The sequence below is a fragment of the Paramormyrops kingsleyae genome, chromosome 25 (assembly GCF_048594095.1).
Source record: "Paramormyrops kingsleyae isolate MSU_618 chromosome 25, PKINGS_0.4, whole genome shotgun sequence".
Taxonomy (NCBI): domain Eukaryota; kingdom Metazoa; phylum Chordata; class Actinopteri; order Osteoglossiformes; family Mormyridae; genus Paramormyrops; species Paramormyrops kingsleyae.
In genome coordinates, this window is record NC_132821.1 from 20,007,666 (window position 1) to 20,025,583 (window position 17,918).

Below are 17,918 nucleotides of genomic sequence, written 5' to 3' on the forward strand. Positions count from 1 at the left end.
ATAGAGAAGGAATACATGGCCGAGGGGGGAAAGGCGGAATGACCAGCAATGCCTGCTGGCCAGGTGGGGAAAGGTCACTGATGGCAGGGTCATACAGGCGTTGACCCTGACAGAAAACAGGAGAGACATTAAATGATTCCTTACTGATCATCAGGTCACAGATGATGTCATTTTAGAACAGATAACAAAATCTGCTTGTGGGGAAGCTAAATGAGCAAAGTGTCTCTCTTCTCTGGTTAAGTCTAGACCGGTTGCAGTAAATTCTGCCCAGCAGCCTGTCAGTGAACCTGTTCAGCTAGAATTACAGATGTCTATAAACAGTGATGCTCAAGGTCAAGGCACAGCCATTTGGCAACTAACCGCTTATTTGTTTGCTTTAACCAAAGATCTAGGGAAGTCGGCTAAGTCTGTAGCCTTCGAGTCGCAGATAGTCCTCCCATGTGCAAGTTGAACTTCAGAGAACATCTAGGAAGGGCAAATGTCATGAGTGTATTCAGCAAGGACGCGGGAAAAGTGTTCATTGTTTTTGCTGTGGTCAAAGTGGACACTGAGCCATAGGCTGTCAAAATAAACCAAAGTCAGGAAAAGGGAGGGGGGGTCACAGGAGTATTGGAGTCAGTGACTGACTCCAGTCAAATGGCCTTTTTAGTCCAGGAAACACTCTGCATTTTAGCCTGATGCATACTGATACTGACAATACCACTGTGAAAAAAACAGTTCAGTGGCTTGGAGGCAAATGTTTGGTTTCCTGTGCAATTAATCAAGTTCAGATATATATGCTTCTGGATACAGGTGAGTGCGATTGGAATAAATGGATGGGGAAACCTGCCTGAAGTTGGAATTAGACCCCTGCAAATTTTAGTGGATAAACCTTGGTAAGTAATTTTCTGTGATCAAATTTTTATTGAATTGAATTGAAAGAAAAAAATGACCAAGCAAGTAAAACCGTACCACAGCTGAGACAGGAGCAAAGGAGGAAAGGGAAAAACTTGTCACTGGAAGAAGAAATGACTGGCACACCCCACACAGGAGAGCACAGCTGAAAGAATCAGGGAAAAATAATGATGATAATAATAGTAGGAATAGTAAAAACTGAATAAATAGTAAATATGAAATACAATAAAGAAAATATGAGTATAAGGCGAATGGTTTAACATCATGACCCCCAACCAACTCTTGAGTAGCTGCCCGTCTTGATGCCGCCCCTGAGTGGTTGAGCCGGAAGAGCTATTTGGGTTGGATTATACAAAACCATCTAAGTATCCCTGAAAGGCCCCTATGGGGACAATTTCCACCAGTGCTGATCTGATAGTTGTAGTCTATCTTCATCTGGAATCCAGTCCGGTTGGTCATGACTATATTCTTCTCCTCATGGGTCATTTTACCCGGTTTGCCCAAACAGATCCCACAAGGACTAAATCCACAAAGGCAGCAGCGCAGAAAATATTTTAGGATTTTATTTCTCGTTTCAGATTTCCCAGGAAATTGCATCTTTATCAAGAGACAGAGTTTGAAAATAGTTTATTTTACAGATTACAACAACTGTCAGGCATATCCCACTCCTGTACGAATCTGTACCATCCTCGGGAAAATCCTGTCAAATGGTTAAATCACACCCTCCTCCAGATGCCTTCATTCTTTTCAGGAAGAGATTACAGAAGTCAGATTAGAAAGATCATCTTTCACACATTGTTCATGCTTAGAATTGCACCAAACATGAAGCAACTGGGTATTCTCTGTTTTTTCTCCTTTTTTGGAATGCCATCGTGGGACCAAGTAGGAATTTGTGGTCCACAAGGATCCAGGAAGTCTATAAAATCGTGCTGGAAAATAGCCAAAAGTCCTCAGTAAAAGGCAAGTGCTATTGTGACAAAGAAGTAAAAGGGGCAGTATTTTAGTTGGGGATAGAGTTCTGCTGCAGAATCTCTCAGAGAGAGCCGGCCCTGGTAAACTCTGTAGTTATGCGGAACAGAAGGTACACAGAGATGTGAGCAGACTGGGAGACTCCACTAGTGCTGTCTATAAAGTGCAAGCAGAAAATGGGGGGAAAAAGGATCTGAATATTGCATATAAATCTGCTCTTACCTGTAAATGACTTGCCTCCAGAAGGGAACCAAATTTGTAGCCTTATTATTATATTTCATTATTTACGGAACATATTCCAGCCATCTCTCCGGAGGTTGGCACGGCAAAACAACAAAACCACCCAACACTATCTCCATCCAAAACAATATTAACTTAGACCTACACAGAAAACAAAGAACAAAGAAAAGACAATAACTTCCCCTACCTTCCTTTCTACAGGTCAGAATGTTAATCAGAATCAGAATCTTTTTATTCGCCAAGTACAGAGAAGTACAAGGAATTTCTTTTGGTGCGGGAGGTATCATGACATAAACAAAACACACATACAAATAAACATCTGTAGGATCACACATGCACACATGATAGGGCTGAGATTCCAAGTTGCCTGAGACAAGGCCTAGCCTGGTACGAGAGGTACTCCTTGGCCTAAGCACCAAAGGGGGGTTAGTGACCCCACACACACAAACACACTTAAACATACACACACACAGAAAACAAGGGAGGCCAGAAGAAAGTTTCATTTAAGTTTGGCTTTTGTATACCCTGTATATTGATTTACTCATGACTACTAGTCTCAGTATAAAGATAGGTTATGTTTGTATGTGTCCTTAGACAATCTTAGTGTTTTGTGTGCCACCCTTATAACCATGTTCACGGAGTATCACCTATTTTACCCCTATATATAACACATATATAAATTAGAATACATAAATATGTATAGCTACCACTGCACATATTTTCTAATGGTTATGCCAGAATAATCTTGAAAATTAAATAGTGTAACCAGATATCACAGTGTGTCCTAACTTTCAGAGATTCTTCTTTCTTTGTTTAACAACCCCCCCCCCCCCCCCGCCCCCTGTTCTTCCACATTCCTCTGTGACCCTTATCTGATCTTTGTGGCCTGTTAGCATTCCTTTACTTGGAATTCTGCATTAAAAGAACTGAATTAGGGTGTACATTATCCATTCTGGGGAGAAGATCAATTGGGATAAGTCACACCAACCAAAATATGTTGTTCCCAGATATGCAATTTAAATTGGTATTACCACAAACTAACGGCCACGCCTGTCTAAGGGTAAGATGTGCTATTTGAATGTGAATATGTGATGTAATGTCTGCACAAAGTGTAACATCTATTGAGATGCAACCCAAAACACCTGTATCCTATACTGATGTGAGTCAGTCACATACATAATATAAGTAATTGTTAATTAATTAATACAGACGGTATGAGGTGTGAACCGCCAGGCTGGTATGGCATGTTTGGTATCAAACTGATGGAAAATCACTCCTGATTCCAAATCTGGTCAGTAGTTACCATGAAAGTGTATGTATCAGAAGTTACACCAGCTTAATGAAAATCATCAGTAAAGGGGAATCTGTTTGGTCATAAATCCCAAAAGGACTGCCACAGACCCCTCCGAAAGCCTGCCAAATGGATGGTCAGCCATTGGTCCAGGAGTCGAATTCCTGGTCATCCCTATTCATGAACTTTGGACCATAAAAACCTGGCACCTCAGAACAAAGGGGAGTAACAGAAAGACCATCAGCCCGAAGAGAGACTGAGAACATTATCCCAGGAGAACAGAAGCCCACAAGAAGCCCTCCTGAAGCCTGCCAGTGAAGGCCCAGGACAGAGAACTGCAACCAAGACAAAGCCTCACAAGGACAGAGAATTAAAGGGGTTCCACTCCAACAACCGCTCCAAACTCCGCGCCTTCCTGAGTGCCATCATCCCGTCAGCTCATCAGCCTCTGCAACCAACTGCCAAGACTCCCCACCCCCACTTTGCAACCAAGTAAACCAACTTCTTTTCATTCTAACAACCTAAGCTGTTCTGTTAACCTGGTATATGACTTTAGGGTCGTGTTTCCACAAACTGTGCTTGCTTTGCAGAACAGTATTTCCCTTTTAAGGCTACTCATTTCCCTAGGTGGGCCCACCACCCGCAAGGGGAATGTCAGGGGTTCGGTGCATTGTGGATCGGGTGGCGGCCAAGGGAGGCCCTGGCGGTCCGATACCCGGCTGACAAAACTGGCTTTAGGGACATGGAATGTCACCTCTCTGGTGGGGAAGGAGCCTAAGCTTGTGCGTGAGGTTGAGAGGTATCGACTAGATATAGTCGGGCGCACCTCAACGCATAGCGTGGGTTCTGGAACCAATCTCCTAGAGAGGGGCTGGATGCTCTTTTCTTCTGGAGTTGCGGCAGGTGAGCGATGCCGGGCTGGGGTGGGGCTATTAGTGGCCCCACAGCTCGGTTGCAATAACAATGGAGTTTACCCCGGTGAACGAGAGGGCTGTCTCCCTGCGCCTTCGGGTCGGGGATAGGTCTCTGACTGTCATTTGCGCTCATGCGCCGAATGACGGTTCAGAGTACCCGGCCTTCCTGGATTCCCTTAGTGGTATGCTGGTTAGCGCGCCATGAGGGGATTCCATCATTTTGCTGGGGGACTTCAACGCTCACATGGGTAAGGACAGTGTGGCCTGGAGGGGGTGACTGGGAGGAATGGCCTCCCTGATCTGAACCCGAGTGGTGTTCTGTTATTGGACTTCTGTGCAATGCAAGGTTTGTCCATACCGAACACCATGTTCGAGCATAAGGGTGTCCATAAGTGGACATGATATGAAAATGCCCGGGTCTACAGGTCGATGATCGATTTCATAATCGTATCATCTGATCTGCGGCCTTCCGTCTTGGATACTCGGGTAAAGAGAGGGGCAGAGCTGTCAACTGATCACCACCTGGTGGTGAGTTGGCTCAGGTGGCGGGGGAGGAAGCCCGTCAGACCTCGTAGGCCCAAGCGCATAGTGAGGGTCTGCTGGGAACATCTGGCAAAGGCTCCTGTTCGCCTGAGCTTTAACTCGCACCTCCGGCAGAATTCCAACTTCATACCGGGGGGAGGTTGGGGACATTGAGTCTGATTGGACACTGTTCCGGACCTCCATTGTGGAAGCGGCCATACGGAGCTGTGGCTGCAGGGTGGTAGGTGCCAGTCATGGCGGTAACCCCCGTACCCGATGGTGGACACCAGACGTGAGGGGGGCTGTCAAGCTGAAGAAGGAGGTTTACCGGGAATTATTAGCCCGGGGGTCTCCAGGCGGAACACAGCTCGGGAGGTTGCAGAAGCAAAAATTCGGTGAGGCCATGGAAAGTGACTTTCGGTCGGCCTCAAAAAGGTTCTGGCAAACCATCCGGAATATCAGGAGGGGGAAGCAGCTCCTGGTTCCTACTATTTATAGTGGGGAGGGGGTGCTGTCGACCTCACCTGGGGACATCACCCGGAGGTGGAAGGAATACTTTGAGGACCTCCTCAACCCTGCCTCAGATACATCTACGCACACTGCCTTTGAGACATCTGAGGGCACAGAGCCCGAGGGTGCTGGGGGGGGGCTTGCCCATCACTGGGGCTGAGGTGGCCAGAGCTACATGGTGGCCGGGCCCCAGGGGTGGATGAGATCCGCCTGGAGTACCTAAAGGCTCTGGATGTTATGGGGCTGTCGTGGCTGACACGCCTTCTCAACAGCGCATGGAGGTCAGGGACAGTGCCGCTGGATTGGCAGACCGGAGTGTTGGACCCTTTATTTAAGAAAGAGGACCAGAGGGTTTGTTCCAACTACAGGGGGATCACACTTCTCAGCCTCCCTGGGAAAGTCTATTCCAGGGTACTGGAGAGGAGGGTGAGATCCATAGTCGAATCTCAGATTCGTCCTGGCTGTGGAACACTGGACCAGCTTTATACCCTAGCAAGGCTACTGGAGGGGGTCTGGGAGTTTGCCTATCCAGTCTACATGTGTTTTGTGGATATGGAAAAGGCTTACGACCGGGTTCCCCAAGGTGCTCTGTGGGGGGTGCTTTGGGAGTATGGGGTCCAGGGTCCACTTTTGTGGGCGATTCGGTCCCTGTATGAACGGAGCAAAAGCTTGGTCCGCATTGCTGGTAATAACTTGGGCGTGTTCCCAGTGCGGGTTGGGCTCTGCCAGGGCTGCCCTTTGTCATCGGTCCTGTTTATAATATTTATGGACAGGATTTCTAGGCGCAGCCAGGGTGTTGAGGGTGTCCAGTTTGGTGGCCTGAGGATTGTTTCGCTGTTTTTGCGGACGATGTCGTCCTGTTGGCTTCATCTGCTGGGGATCTCCAGTGTGCTCTGGGGCGATTCACAGCCGAGTGCGAAGCAGCAGGGATGAGGAGTAGCACCTCCAAGTCCGAAACCATGGTTCTCAGCTGGAAATGGGTGGATTGCCCTCATCAGTTCAGGGCCTTAATTGGAGGAGTTCAAGTATCTCGGGGTCTTGTTCACGAGTGAGGGTAGACGAGATCGGCGTCTACAGTTTTGCAGGCACTTAACCGGTTCGTCGTGGCTAAGAAAGAACTGAGCCGGAAAGCAAAGCTCTCGATCTATTGGTCCATCTTCGTCCCTACCCTCACCTATGGTCATGAGCTATGGGTAATGACCGAAAGAATGAGATCACGAATACAGGTGGCCGAAATGAGGTTTCTCCGCAGGGTGTCTGGGCTCTCCCTTAGGGATAGGGTGAGAAATTTGGATATCTGGGAGGGTCTCACAGTAGAACCGCTGCTTCTTCACGTCGAAAGGAGCCAGTTGAGGTGGTTTGGACATCTGGTGCGGATGCCTCCTAGGCGGCTACCCGGAGAGGTTTTCCGTGCATGTCCTACAGGGAGGAGGCCCCGGGGCAGACCCAGGACACGCTAGAAGGATTATATCTCTCGGCTGGCCTGGGAACGCCTCGGCGTCCTCCCCGAGGAGATGGTAGAGGTAGGTGGGGAGAGGGAGGTCTGGGTATGTCTCCTGAAGCTGCTAACCCCACGACCCGAACCCTGGACAAGTGGTAGGTAATGGATAGATGGATGGATGGTTACTCATTTAAATCCGGTCATTGCTTTTCCATAATTACATTGTTTGTTTCTATTCCGTTATTTCGTGTTTGTTGTGTATGTTAAGTGTAATGTCTGTATTATGTTAGTTGTAGTGTTAGTTAGGAATAAATGCATGTCTTTTACACAACTTCAGCCTCCATTCATTGTGTGCTCATAATAGTCCCTGCCTATCTGGCTACTAAGCTTTGAAACCTCAAACTCGGCTGAAATATCGCAAGACTCTCTCTCATCGGCCATGAGGGGAGCTTCGCTAGCGATCGTTTACGGTGATGCAAAAGCAGCAAAAGCTGGTGATGCAGCTCGCTGGATGAGCCTTCTAACCCAGGTTACTAAGCGATACTGGTAGTTAGTGAATCCCACGTAAGTCTCACAATAACTCACGGGGATACCACAATTGAGTTTGGAGGAGCCGACCATTCGGCATAACAATTAATTAATAATCATCATTAAATAATAATTAATTAAAATTTAATTAATTTCAAAACATATTGGTGGAGATATTAAAATTTACCTGAGCTAATAATTCCTACACATCTAAAAGTAAAGATACAAGAAAAACACAGCGGCTAAGGAGGGAAACAAAATACACAACGGCTCAGAATGTTGAGGAGGGGACACAAAAACACAACAGTTCAGAATGTTAAGGAGGAGACACAAAAACACAACAGTTCAGAATGTTAAGGAGGGGACACAAAAACACAACAGTTCAGAATGTTAAGGAGGGGACACAAAAAACTATGGTTTAGATTGTTAAGGAGGGGACACAAAAAACAGCGGCTCAGAATGTTAAGGAGGGGACACAAAAAACACATTGGCTCAGAATGTTAAGGAGGGGACACAAAAAACACAGAGGCTCAGAATGTTAAGGAGGGGACACAAAAAACAATGGTTTAGATTGTTAAGGAGGGGACGCAAAAAACACAGTGGTTCAGAATGTTAAGGAGGGGACACAAAATACACAGTGGTTCAGAATGTTAAGGAGGGGACACAATGGTTCAGAATGTTAAGGAGGGGACACAAAAAACACAGCGGTTCAGAATGTTAAGGAGGGGACACAAAAACACAACAGTTCAGAATGTTAAGGAGGGAACACAAAAAACAACGGTTTAGATTGTTAAGGAGGGGACGCAAAAAACACAGCGGCTCAGAATGTTAAAGAGGGGACACAAAAAACACATTGGCTCAGAATGTTAAGGAGGGGACACAAAAAACACAGAGGCTCAGAATGTTAAGGAGGGGACACAAAATACACAGCGGCTCAGAATGTTAAGGAGGGGACACAAAATACACAGCGGCTCAGAATTTTAAGGAAGGGACACAAAAACACCCCCCTCCCACCGAGTGCTTTAAAGGCTCACTTTGGCCATCACTAACCAATCACAATGAGCAGTCCACCAGTGGTTCTGCACAAGGCTAAGCTAGCCGATCTGATCCTTTGCAGAAGAATTCTTCAGAGCATTTACATTTATTCTTTTTTAGCGGAAGCTTTTGTTCAAAGTGACATGCAAATGAAGCAGATAGTACATTACAGACATACATGCTGTCGAGGGGGTGACTAGGTGTAAGAGCGACTAGTCTGAGCTTCCAATGACTGCCCAGGTACAAGGATAAGCAAGATAGGAACTGGAGTTATGCAACATCTTCCATCAAAGTAGGAACCTAATAAAACTATATAATGACCAAAAGTGCAACATTATGAACACATGTGTTTTAATGGAATAAAATGTCTCTGACAATATATGACATCAAACATCACATTTTATTACGGAAGGAGACAAAAAAAGAACAGCAAAGAGCTAAGGCTTTAAAACACATGGCTATATTGTAAACAGTGACACCTAGTGGCCAGATGGAATGGCCAGTTTATTTGAAGTGATGCTGAGGGTCAGAGGAGGTAAAGGCTGAGCTTCCTCAGAATGGAAGTGTCCTCCCTGGTCTTCTCAAAGAAATCAGTGTAATCCCTTATTGGCTAAAACACATAAAATGACACACCAAACCTTTACGAATCAACAAACAGGACAAAATATTGACAGTGTTTTGGTCCAATGAATGATTTAGAAGTTTTGTCTTCAGATTTCACAAACTCACAACCCCTCCCAGCTTAATTATCTTTTTACCTCCTGTTACAATCCCCCCGTCTAGGGGTTGGGGTGTGAGAGAATGGATATAGAAAACGAGAGGGGCGTTTCTGGCTAATGAAAAGATCCTGGGCTATGTTAAGTCTACCTGGAGCTTCACTTTTTTCTTTTTTAAAGGAAGATTGGCATAAGGGCTAAAATACCCAGGTTCAGGCTTAAAATGATTGGAGCTAATGACGGCCATAGAAAGGGATACTGGATAAGGACACACCAAAGGTGGGGAAGTGATCAACAGGGAACTTAATATATAGACAGATGACGGATAATAACTGATGTGACATTTAAAAAGCACAACAAAAAACACCCAGTGATGAATTTCATCAGGAGTGACACAAACAAATAACAAACAAAACAAACTTGTGAGTGGGACCCAAAGCTAATCTGCCTACAGAAATGGAAGTCACTCCCTACACGTTGACTCAAACACACGCATTGTGTACACCAGGGGTGGCCAATCTTATCCGCAAAGGGCCGGTGTGTATGCAGGTTTTTGGGATAACCTGTAGGTCAGCTGTTCAAACCCAGGTGTGAGAACTCTTCAGCGAATCAGTCCTTTAGTTAGTAATCTAATTAGGGAGTTGCAGCGAAAACCTGCATACACACCGGCCCTTTGCAGATAAGATACACATTCACACAGACCGAGGCAACAGTACCCAAAGGCAGAGGCATAAACAAGTAAACCGTGCAGAGCGATCCGTAACCGAGCAAAACCAAAGAAACCAGCAGAAGTACAGAGGGGAGAAGCAAAAAAATCAGAAATATCAGAAACAACCCAAAGTCATACATAACTGGCAAAACACAGGACAGAATCGCAAAATTGTACTATGAGCAGAACTCCTGAAATAGTTAAATGGTTTTTTTTTAGTGACGAACTATACGAAGTGCAGAGGGAAGATGTGGGCGGGGTCGTGGAGGCGGAGCGGACGAACAGAGGGCGGAAGGAGGAAACGAGAAGGCGAATGGTGGACGGCAGGCAGACCTGTAACCATATACTCAATCACACGGCACGTAACGCTCCTCAATTTTTTTTTTGCCACCACCGGTTGCTCATAGTATAACACAACTACAAGTATCACCGCAAGTGGACCGGCGCTGCCTTGGGAAGCCGTCCTCCTTATCTTCCTCCTCCATGTTAACAGCGGTTTCTCTGCTCTTTGGCATGAGATGCTCATACATGCCCGGGATGTACCCAGCCTGCTGGAGGAAGACGCTCGCCTCCAAACCTTGTATAGATCGGATCAGGATGTTGCTGATGCGGTATGTAGATTCAGAGCTGAAGCTGTTCTGGTGAGGGGTGTGTTCTGTGATGTAAACCTCACCAATCACCTGACCTGAGTCCATTCGCACAATGATTCGGTCGGTGTTGCATTCATCGCCTCCTATGTCGGCCTCACTGAAGGGAAGAGCAGCAGCACCATCGGCATGCAGGTTCCCCACCTCAAAGTAACAGCTCTGGCTTCCCAGTAACACTGGTACAATCTTCTCTAAGTTGTGGAAGACGTGGAACCCAAACTCTCTGGTTCTGGGATCTGTCTTGGCCAGCATCTTCCCCTTAGCGTCAAACACGATCCATTTGTTTGCCAGCCAGTGCAGAAGCTTCAGGCCACGTCTGGGGAATTTGTGCCCAAACCTCACACCACTTAAACCCTGAACTGAGGTTACAGTCGGGATCCTTCTGGATTCACTGTGAATTCCCATGGTAAATCTGGACAGACAGAAAATGAGGCTGAGCAGTTAGACCTGAAAAAAACAAGCTGAAAATTAGATAAATGATGTACAAGTATTATCTGTCATTGCTGATCTGTTTTTGTGTCGTCTTTTGTCCATTTTCCCTTACTTTTAATTCATTCCTTCATTCACAGGGGCCTTTCAGTATGTAAAATTGGGTGGGGGGACATGGTGACAATTTTCAAGGGGTTCCAAAATTTCTAGCTATGCCCCTGATATTGACAATGTATCACCAGTAACTGAGATATCTCTGCCCCCACAAGCTCACATAGGTAAAGGGTCGAAGAATTCACTCACATGAAGTCAATGGTGTAAGACACGCTTAGTTTTTAGGGACCCAACTCATTTCTTGCTTTTCTGCAGCCATCCTATATAAAAATACCTGCATTGTCAATGTGCTCACACTCTCATAACCAGGAAGCTTTACCTCCGTTTGAGTAGGCTGGGAGCAGGTGTCTGTCATCTGAGTTCTTCAGAAATCAGGATCAGGTGCTGGAAATGAAAGTGAAACTGAACTGGCCAGGGCAGTAGAACAGTAGGAGGAATCTAACAGTGATCCAGAGTGCTGAGCCCTCATCAGAGACACACTGGAATACAGCTACTCAGGAACTACAATCCATCCATCTAGCCTGCATAAACACTTAGGGACACCAGAACACCTAAACCACACATCCTTAGGATGTGAGGCAGTAAATGTGGCCGGGTCTAATGGACTGGTGTCCTACCCAGGATGCAGACCACTGCCAAGCTGAGGACTACAGACCACTAGTATTTCCTGAACATTGACAATACCAGCAGTTGTCAATCTGGACAGTATAACATAGGCATTGGTTACATGTTACTCTTATAATCCTGCATCACATGACCTGATCTGCAAGTTAACCATTTCACGCACATAAACAGTGATGTTCTAAAGTATATTGTTTTTGTTTGTATGACTTTTTAATTCATTTGTGTAGGTAATTTAAATACAAAATGAGTTATAAATCTCTACTCACCTCACAGGGAAACTTGTGACACAGACACGTTACCTGGCTGAGGAGTTGATGAGACTGTCTCTGTTCCTTCGAGTTTCACAAATGTTACAGTGATGGGCTGGACTCTGACGACAGAGCATGGGTATGGAAAGCATGCAGGAAGACAAAGGCAGGGCTCAGCCAACCAATCACTTCCAGCCAAATCACCATTTCTGCAGCTCACCCAGCTTCCTGTTGTCAGGATTCTCAGGAGAGCCAGTCAAGGTATTTCTCTCTTTTGGTCATTAGAGGGAGGGGGGCGTTGTGTGCCTTCAGTCAGACAGGCACATTTGCAACCTTTTATTGACCAAAACCATCTGGGTTAGAGCAGTATGAGCTGGCTTTGAGCAGTGTGAGCTGGAATATTGCAATGTGAGCTAGGTTAGAGCAGTGTGAGCTAGAATACAGCAGTGTGAGCTGAAATTCAGCAGTGTGAGCTGGGTTACAGTGGTGTGAACTGGGTTAGAGCAGTGTGAGCTGAGTTACAGCAGTATGAGCTGAGTTAGAGCAGTCTAAGCTGAGATACAGCAGTATGAGCTGGGTAAGAGTAGTCTGAGCTAAGATACAGCAGTATGAGCTGGGTTAGAGCAGTCTGAGCTGAGGTACAGCAGTATGAGCTGCGTTAGAGTAGTGTGAGCTGGAATACAGCAATGCGAGCTAGGTTAGGGCAGTGTGAGCTGAGATTCAGCAGTGAGAGTTGGGTTACAGCAGTATGAGCTAGGTTAGGGCAGTGTGAGCTGAGATTCAGCAGTGAGAGTTGGGTTACAGCAGTATGAGCTAGGTTAGGGCAGTGTGAGCTGAGATTCAGCAGTGTGAGTTGGGTTACAGTGGTGTGAGCTGGGTTAGAGCAGTCTGAGCTGAGGTACAGCAGTAGGAGCTGGGTTAGAGCAGTGTGAGCTGCAATACAGCAATGCGAGCTAGGTTAGGGCAGTGTGAGCTGAGATACAGCAGTATGAGCTCTGACTAATCAGAAGGAGCAGACTTATGCTGCTACGCTGAGCAGCGCAGGGCTAAGCTAGCTGATTTGAGTCTTTGCAGAATACGCCCAATGCTTTACAGTATTTAGAATTATTGTTATTTCGCAGACACTTTTTTTCAAAGTGATGTACAAGTGAGGCAAATAGCATATTTACATATACATACATGTCGAGGAGGCGATTATGTGTGAGTGCAGCTAGGCTGAGTTTCCAGTGAATGCCCAGGTATAAATGTAAGCAGTATAGGAGCAGGAGCTATGCAGCATCTTCCATCAAAGAAGGAGCCTAATAAAACAATTTAACAATCAGAAGTGCAACATTATGAATGTTATGTCCCTGGCTCTCGTCCAGCCAGGTTGTTTTTGTGACGCGAACATGGGTTGGGGGGGGGGGGGGGGGGATGACAAGACTGGCTGAGGATGGGCTGGCTGGGATAAATCAAGAGCCTGGGATATGGGATAGGACAGTGGATTTATTACAAACTAATATAATATACAATGGTGGTAATTAATAGATGCTGGGAACACAGGAGGATGGCCCCAACCCTCGGGAAAAGAGCATGGACGGCCCTAAAGGAAATAAAATAACAAAACATCTTCCCTATCCTGTCTAGGTATGGATCTCACTAAAACCAAAGATAGAAAAGAAAGTCCCTGACTACACTAGGCTTACCTATCTGCCCCTGGGGGAGGCAGTCGCCCTCTAACCCAGTGTGTATATACGAAGAGGGAACCTATGTATTAGTGCACGTGCGTGCACTTCTAACCCTTTTCAGTGTCCCAAATGGGGGGGAGGAGGAAGGATTATATAATGTAAGAGGAGAAAAGCAAACCACAAATTCACCAAAAGAGACAACACAACCATATCTCTCCCCCCGCAGACAAAATAGACACAGCCAGCTTTTTAAAAGCTAGGCCCCTCCAGGATTGGTCAGGTCTTCTTCCATGTGAACTCTGGAGCACCAGTGATGGGTTGTCCTTTATTTCACGTGGATAGGGCCAGGAGCACCAATCTTGTTCTTGACTGATCTGGCAAAAAAGAGGGCAGGGGGGACAAAGGCACAAAAACAGATCCACATCGCATTTGCACGTAACAATGAACATATGTGCTTGAACAGAATTAAAAGTCAGTTACAACATTCGACATAAAACATCACTTTTTATTATGGAAGCAGACTTCAGATACAAAAAGAGAAGGGAAAATTTGTTTTAAAACATTTTATCTCAGTAATACTGTAAAATAAATTGCTATATTGTAAAAAGTGACACCTAGCGGCCAGATGGAACAACCAGTTTGTCTGAAGTGGTGCTGAGGGTCAGACGGGGTAAAAGCTGAGCTTCCTCAGAATGGAAGGGTCCTTGCCTGTCTTCTCAGAGAAATCAGTGTAATCCCTTATTGGCTAAAACACATATGACACACCAGACCTTTACGAATCAAGAATCAGGACAAAATACTGACATTGTGTTGGTCCAATGAATAATTTTGAAATTTTATCTTCAGATTTCACTAACCCACAACCCCTCCCCCCTCCGGGCTAAATGATCTCTTTACCTTCTTAGTTATTTTAGCTGCCAGCCGCTACTCGTTCACAGTATAACACAATTACAAATGTCACGACTGGACTGGCTCTGCCTTGGGAAGCCCTCTGCCCCCTGCATTTTAACAGCGGTTTCTCTACTCTCTGATCTAGGAGATTCATACTTTCTTGGGATGTATCCAGCCCGCTGGAGGAAGTCACTCTCCTCCAAGTTTTGTATATGCAGAATCAGGCCTCTGCTGATGCGGTATGTATAATCAAAACAGAAGCTGTTCTGGTAAGGGGTGTGTTCTGTGATGTAAACCTCACCAATCACATCACCTGAGTCCATTCGCACAATGATTCGGTCGGTGTTGCTTCCATTACTTCCTGCGTCGTCCTCACTGAAGGGAAGATCTTCAGCTCCATAGGTATGCAGGTTCCCCACCATAAAGTAACAGCTGTGGTCTCCAAGCAATAGCGGTAGGATGTTTTCCATGTTGTGGAAGATGTGGAACCCAAACTCTCTGGTTCTGGGATCTGTGCTGGCCAGCATCTGTCTCCCACTGTTGAACTCAATCCATTCGTTTGCCAGCCAGTGTAGAAGCTTCAGGCCATGTCTGGGGAATTTGTGCCCAAACGTCACACCACTTAAATCCTGAACTGAGTTTAGAGTCTGGATCCTTCTGGATGGACTGTGAATTCCCATGGTAAATCTAGACAGAAAATTAGGCTTAGCAGTTATCTAACAAATTAATGACTGTGCACAAAAGGTACACATGGGTAAAGGGTCAAAGAATTCACTCACATGTACGGCTGAGTGATCTAAATGATATATACACTTACACTATAAAGCACTGGGACACACCTCTTAATCATTGAATTTAGGTGTTTCATTCAGACCCAGTGCCACAGGTGTGAAAAATCAAGCACCTAGCCATGCAGTCAGGTTTAAAAACACCTTTGGGATGAACTCAAACGGAGACAGTGAGCCAGGCCTTCACATACAACTTCAGTGCCTGACCTCACCAATGATCTTCTTGATGAATGGGCAAAAATTCCCATAAACACACTCCTTAACATAAAAAAACTTTATTCTTGCTAAATTTCCCTAGTATCTCTTTAAAATTGCTTTGAATGGCCAAAACCCAAAAAGCCTGTGATGTCATGAGGCTCCGCTGTGACACCAGCAGGCTGAGCAGCAGCTTCTTCCCCACGCTATTTGTTTGTTAAGTCTGACGTAACGCCTCACGCGATACCGATCCACACCACGGAGGTGGAGTTGGTTACATTATTTGCCAGAACTTCTTTCTTTAGCAAGGCATCATTAAGGCCGAAAAGGGAGCGAACTACCTTTAATCCAAATAAAAAAGGAGGTGGGGGGGAATGAAAAGGGGGTCAAATTCCTTTAGTTTGATGAGTGTATCTGCTCTGCCAGGAGCAATTATCGGTACGTTGTACATGTTCAATACATCATTTTCATTTCGGTACACAAAATAAATCAAATAAATACATTTCTGGACAGAGGCAGAACCTAAATTCCAAAAAACAAACAAACATTGTTAATTGTGGCTGTGGGTTGGTTATGGCTAATACTAGGTAGTGTCTGTCATACGGGGTGATTTTGGAACGTTTCGGTTTCCTAATAAATTGCACCAACACCGGACAGAGAGAAGGTGATACAACCAGAGCTGTGCGTTGGTGTTATACCAAAACAGGGTATATTGCTGAAAACACACAAGACAACATCATCAAAACGTGTGTATGACCATTAATCTTTCTGTGGCACTATATAGTGAGTGAGTAAATAAGTGGACATTTAGAACACAGCCTAGAAGACCAAAAGTGGGTGTGGTATATACCGGATGTCTCGTTAAACTTCTGCCGTTTATGGACTGTCTGATCCCCCATACTACTTTAAAACATTTAACTATTTAACATTTAACACACATCTTCCGAATAATAATGCAAAACTTCGGGTAGAAAACTGAAATCTGTTTACACCGCATTATCTGTGGGTTTATGTATGTTCTCCCCACCGGTGTAGATTTGGTTTCAACGTTAGTTGGGAGCAAATCAACCCCAACCCCCCCGCCCCCATAAACACACACGGTACTCGCACAATATTGGTAGGAACGTGTCCCTACCGTCCATACCTAAATCTAGCACCTTCAAATATTCATATTCGGGTGGATCCCCAATGGTCACATCACAGAAACGAATGAAACTCCTGTAAGTAATGGGGTAGTCCTATAAAAATGTGCAATCTATAAATCCCTAGCCAGGTCGGTTGGGTTTATCGGAGCATGCCACACGCTTCTGTATCGGAAAGATAAGCACTTCCTCAGAGGAAGCTTCAGATGTCGGCAGCCATAACATATCCACCATAAGCGATAAAGATATTGTAGATAAACAAGGTAAAAACGACGTCGATGGTATGGCGGTACTTTGGTTACTTAAAGGCCGACGCACAACACACTGGTGTTCTGTAGGCTACTGTAATCTTACAAAACTTATTTTGCCATTCAGCATAACATTCAGCATAACAAAATCCTGCAGCAAAGAAGTTATAGGGTATATAGAATATATTAATGGATGGACGTGCATGGAATTTGTGGTCATATTTTATGTTCTTAATCGGTTTAAGAGGGTTCCTAAGGGGATTTTAAGCAAAACATTAAGCCTTGAAACAACGAAAACAAATTATAATTTTATAGTATAATAAAGTCATGTGAACTTAGTCATATTTTCATCAATAAAATTAATATATTTAATATTAATATATTTTGCCATGTCGCCCAACCTGTTTTTAGTTTTAATAACCAACCGTACCATTTTTATCAATATTCCTGCTTTTCTCCACCAATCAAAAATCATAATCAATCAAAATACCTTCTTTTGCATTCAGCCTACCTTCGTTTGGGTATGAGGCAGGCGGCGGGGAGCAGGCGCCTGTTGTCTGAGCTCTCAGGATACTTCAGAGCCTTAATTCGGACTTCTTCCGAAATCGAGCTCAGACGCAGGAAACGAAATCGAAACCGAACCAGCTTGACAAATGAAGCAAATGCTACACTGATCCAGAGAGAAGGGGTTACAGCACAAAGTGTACTGTACTGTTACGTTTTCCATGACAGTGTCACGCACGTACAGGCAGTGTCTCGTGACTACGCCGGTGTTCTGGCGAGTTGAGCTACTTTGTCGAGTTGGGCTACCGTAGCGCTAATCAGCCGAATCCGTCGATTCGAGGTATAACGTATTACGGCATCTTTATTTATGCGTTTTAATTATTAATATATTATTGACATGTAAAAAATGTTAACATATAAAACTGTACTTAATAATATAGGGTAGCCATGCAGTGTGCTTCCAGTATAAAATGACATAAGGGGAGCCTATTTGGATACATTATTTTAACACCAACACTTAATAATATAGGGTAGCCTATCTCGATAGGCAAGTATGTAGGAATGAGGGGAGCCTGTTCGGATATATTAACACTGGACACTTCATAATATAGGGTATTATGGAATAGCTATGATAGCTTTCGTTACACATCAG

General features: G+C 45.0%; 1 long non-coding RNA gene across 2 annotated transcripts; it reads right to left on the reverse strand.

Annotated features, from left to right (window-relative positions):
• Positions 1-8,678: 8,678 nt before the first annotated feature.
• LOC111838496 (uncharacterized) lies at positions 8,679-13,682 on the reverse strand. 2 transcript variants are annotated; one of them, XR_011985593.1, is made up of 2 exons: positions 11,279-13,682; positions 8,679-10,828 (listed from the first exon to the last, which is right to left on the reverse strand). It is a non-coding gene; the product is annotated as an uncharacterized lncRNA (long non-coding RNA). The 2 variants fall into 2 exon arrangements; XR_011985594.1 differs by having other exon boundaries at positions 8,679-10,863.
• Positions 13,683-17,918: the final 4,236 nt, after the last annotated feature.